Genomic DNA, 5,153 nt, shown 5'->3' with positions numbered 1-5,153 from the left:
ATATTAGTGCTGGTGTCTCCTACACATAATTACCCAAATGTTTATGCTTATGCGGTCCAAGTGAGGAATAGCAGCACCCCTCCATGGAACAATGAGGCTGCTTAGGAAAGAGCTACTCTATGTCATTTACATAATTATAATTTAGACCAGCGGTAGGTAGGTAGGGAGGGAGGTGAGATCATTTGAAAGTGACATTTAGAAAATTATAACATTATTTTCTAGCCACGGGTCCATATTAAATTTTTCCAGGAAGTGAGAGATTTCGGTAGCAGTTAACGAAAATACTGGGGTTGCCTTACCCTAAAGAGTATATTGCCTATTCCTTTTCATGCTATTCATCACACTAAGCTGTTGTCTCTGATCCTAGAACAGAAATAAGCTCTCTGATATTCTAACGGGTGCTAACGAATAGCTTAGCTTGCCTCACAATCCCCCCCCCCCTCCCTGTCCTCCCTCCTCCTCCTATCCATAGTGATGGGATTGCCTTGCCTTGGTGTGTTCTTCAGCTCATTGATCTGTGTTACCATTACCAACAGCGAGACACCCACAGATCCTTTCAGATCCCTACATGGGAAGTCAATATAGAACACAAAACACATACAGTGAAGTCAATATAGGACGAGCGCGTATACCCACAAGCTCACACACACACATAACACTGCCACACACACACACACCAATACACATCTTTAAACAGGTTGTGTATTTTTACTTTGAGGGTCCTTTTTCGAGCCACTTAGGTCATTGTTTATTTCAGCAAACAAAGCCTACACACAATGGTAATGGTAATGCACAGTGCAGAAGGCTACCACGTTTGTTAGCGTGAGAGAGACCACAGAGAGATGGAAAGGATGGCGAGATAGAGAGGCGTGACAGCTTGAAGTGCTCTGGGCATTAGGAGACCACGCTCGATGAGGTTTAATTTCCTTCTGATGTCCTAACACCAGTCAGCCACAGAGAGAGGGATTGGGCATGCACAGTGTGTGTGTGTGTGTGTGTGTGTGTGTGTGTGTGTGTGTGTGTGTGTGTGTGTGTGTGTGTGTGTGTGTGTGTGTGTGTGTCCATACTAGGGTATAATTAGTAAGATGGGTAAAATAAACAAACCTTCAGATTGTTGTGTTATGTCCATAAGAATATGTTTATTGCTCTGTTGTCAAAATGTAGTCTGAGTTACATAATGGAAGCACTGCAGTTACAGCGCAGCAACGGACACTACTAATCCTAGATTCCCAGTCTGCTCAGACTGTACAGTAGGCATCCCACCAGTGGGAGCTGAACACTAATCGTCTTATTCTCACAAGCTTTGCCATTGACCTGCTTCTCATGTTGCCTGATAAAAGCTTTTTAGCTGAAACACTGTGCGTCTTTGATCATTTAGGATTATCTTGCACATCTAACTTCCATTTTCCTCCAATAATAGCTGAACGTTTTCTAGATCCAGTTTTTCACTTCATTTTGTGTTACTTGGATTGTGAGGCAGCAGTAGAATATTACTTATTTTGCTCTTGACAAGGGGGAATCCAGTTAACTTGAAATGGTCACTCCCCACAGTGCAATGTCATTTCTTTGGGCCTCAGGTGAGCACATTAGCAATTTTGAGCTGATATTGGTGGAAATGTATTCCTGATATGCATCCAAACGACCTCACTGTCTTCACATTGGAGTCAAACTTTTCAGAGGTAACTTCAACAAAGTCGTCAGGTAATTGGAAAAGAAATGGCTACAAAAAAAAGGGGACGCATGCAGCCATACGCGCATACGATTTGAATACCAAATTGAATTTTCAGCTGCCCTCCACGAAGCTGCCTACTTAACAAAACTGCCGAATTTGTCTACCCGCGAAAATGTTTTCATTTCATGTTAGTACGCGTTCACACACTGTTCCATATTTAATGACGAGATGGTGGAGAAAGAAAGTTCAGCCAAAGTGTAAGAAGAATATTTTTCATTCACACATCTCCGGAAATCCCAAGGAGGACCCCAATCGGATGGCATGAATATTCACTTTGAATTTGCATGCTCTTAGCTCCTCATCTGCATTTGGCCCCCTCACCTTTTGTGATGCATTAATCTTTCAGCGTTCCGTCCCTCTCGGAGCATATGTCATCAATCTGCAGATACATCCTGTTTGTCTGATGCTTCATTTGGTTTGAATGTAATCAATTATGTAAATGTCTCTGTTGTCGCAGGAAATTGAACAGCAGCGCAGACTCGGGTTCGGGGTGGAACGGAGATGTTGACACTACCTCTTATCATGCGGTGTACATAAAGCGCTCTTAAAGTAGCTGTCTGTGTTCGGGATGCGGCGGACTAATGATGACAGCGTGCATTACCACTCATCAATTTGTACTTTATGATTGACAGGTAGTTCAAAAGTAGACATGTGGGTTCTGGGAGGGAGAGTAGCTCATACAACAGTGTGCTGTTTGGAGTGCTGCATCAAATAGTTTGGGCATTAAATGCACAATGAAACTCAAATATAGCAGACATTATTTTTGCCTTGTTCATAACGCAATGTTTCAACTGTTACAGTGAACTCCAGGTGCATCATAAGTAAGACAAAAGGTGACACTGAAGGTTTTACACTACAAAAAGGTCAAAACAGTCAAAATATTTTTCCTCCACCAAAAGTGGTTTGAGATGATGTTTGGGAGGGCAGTGGATAATATACAGGGAGGCTACGGCAGGTATTGTGGGTCCATACTGTCACAAATATTACCGAAGGTGGCTCCCCTTCTTGTTCGGGTGGCGCTCGGCGGTCGTCGTCGCCGGTCTACTAGCTGCCACCGATCCTTTGTTCTGTGTTCGTTTGGTTTTGTCTAATTGGTTTCACCTGTTCCTTGTTTGGTTGTTAGGGTGGGGTTATTTAAGTTTGTTTAGCCCGCTTCTGTTTGTGCGGGCTTGTTCATCTGTATTTGTGAGAGTGGTTTTGTTGGGTTTTCTCGCTGTCCTAGTATTTCACAATAGGGTACTATTTTGTTTTATAGTTACACCTGTGTTTGGGTATACTATTTTGTTCCTGTGATTTTTTTTGGGACATTAAAGCGTGTTTTTTTCCTGCATCCTTTGCATCCTTTGCTCTCTGCGCATGACTCCACACCCATTCACTCAATGAGCGTTACAGAAGCCCGCACCTATTATGGAGTCAGCAGGACCAGCAACCACGATGGAGGAGAGAGTCCTTCTTCACACGTCCACCTGCATCGGATCAGCGATGGATCAAATGATGAAGAGGATGGACCGTTGGGAGAGGAGTGGTCTCCCTACTATCCCACCTACCCTCCCACCAGCAACTCTACCATCTCCCCCAGCGGAATCCAGTACCAGTGCTCTGCGCATTACGCCTCCGAGGGAGTACGAAGGAGCGGCGGCGAGGTGCCAGGGATTCCTGCTTCAACTAGATCTCTACCTGGCCACCGTTCGGCCGGCTCCCTCAGACGAGTAGAGCGTGAGTGTCCTCGTCTCTTGCCTTACGGGTAGAGCCCTGGAGTGGGCCAATGCTGTCTGGAACGGGCCCGACTCAGCGAGGGGTGACTATCCGGAGTTCACCCGCCGTTTCCGGGCCATGTTCGATCACCCTCCGGAGGTCCGAGCGGCGGGTGAGAGGTTGTTCCATCTCCGGCAGGGGACGAGGAGCGCGCAGGACTTCGCGCTGGATTTCCGGACCTTGGCCGCTGGAGCAGGGTGGAACGACAGGGCCCTGGTAGACCAGTACAGGTGTAGCCTGAGAGAGGACATCCGCAGGGAGCTGGCTTGTCGGGACACTACGCTCAGCCTGGATGAACTGATAGACCTGTCGATCCGGTTAGACCATCTGCTAGCTGCTCGTGGACGTTCTGAAAGGGTCCTGTTAGTTCCACCTCCTGACCCTCCCGCTCCTATCCCAATGGAGCTAGGAGGGGCCGCATCTAGGGAGATCGGAGGCGGAGGCTCCTCCTGTACCAGTTGTGGCCGGAGAGGGCACACTTCAGGTCGGTGCTGGAGGAGTTCATCTGGGAGTCGAGAGGGCAGGCAGAACACTCCTCGGTTACCCCAGGTGAGTCAGCACCACACTCTCCCAGAGTTTCCTGTTGGTCACATGTTTTTATTAATTTGTTTCCTTAAATTTTTTCCCTCTCTCCAGCATAAGCATATCTTTCAATCCTTCGTTGGCGAGATTCTCAGAGACCTGCACGGACAGGGTGTGGTGGAGTATATTGATGATATTTTGATCTACTCCGCTACACGGAGGTTGAAGGCGCTGTTCACTGAGGCGCCGGTGTTGGCGCATCCGGACCCTTCTTTGGCGTTTATAGTAGAGGTGGACGCATCCGAGGCTGGGGTTGGAGCGGTGCTCTCACAGCGCTCGGGTACGCCACCAAAGCTCCGCCCCTGTGCTTTTTTTTCGAAGAAGCTCGGGCCAGCGGAGTGGAATTATGATGTGGGGGACAGGGAGTTGTTGACTATGGTTAAGGCCCTGAAGGTGTGGAGACACTGGCTTGAGGGGGCTAAGCACCCTTTCCTCATCTGTACTGACCACCGTAACCTGGAGTATATCAGATCAGCTAGGAGACTGAATCCTCGTCAGGCAAGGTGGGCCATGTATTTCACCAGATTTCGTTTTACAATCTTGTATCGACCAGGTTCCCAGAACACTAAGGCCGACGCGCTGTCCCGCCTCTATGACACTGAGGACCGGTCCATCGATCCTACTCCCATCATTCCGGCGGCGAAACTGGTGGCACCAGCAGTATGGGAGGTGGATGCGGACATCGAGCGGCCGCTAAGGGAGGAACCTGCGCCTCCAGTGTCCGGAGGGTTGTAGGTACGTGCCGCTCGCTGTTCGTGATCAATTGATTCGATGGGCTCATAGTCTACTCTCGTCGGGTCACCCGGGTATTTCAAGGACAGTGCGAGGTCTTAGGGGGATGTACTGGTGGCCCATATTGGTGAGGGATGTGTGATTCTATGTCTCCTCCTGTTTGGTGTGCGCCCAGAGTAAGGCTCCTAGGCACCTTCCACGAGGGAAGTTACAACCTCTCCCCGTTCCACAACGGCCGTGGACCCATCTATCGGTGGATTTTCTTACCGACCTTCCCCCCTCTCATGGGAACACAACGATCCTGGTTGTTGTGGAACGGTTCTCTAAATCCTGCCGTCTTATCCCGTTGCCC

This window comes from Oncorhynchus mykiss, chromosome 30 (assembly GCF_057628025.1).
Source record: "Oncorhynchus mykiss isolate SJ-2025 chromosome 30, ASM5762802v1, whole genome shotgun sequence".
Classification (NCBI taxonomy): Eukaryota; Metazoa; Chordata; class Actinopteri; order Salmoniformes; family Salmonidae; genus Oncorhynchus; species Oncorhynchus mykiss.
This window is presented reverse-complemented; position numbering follows the sequence as displayed.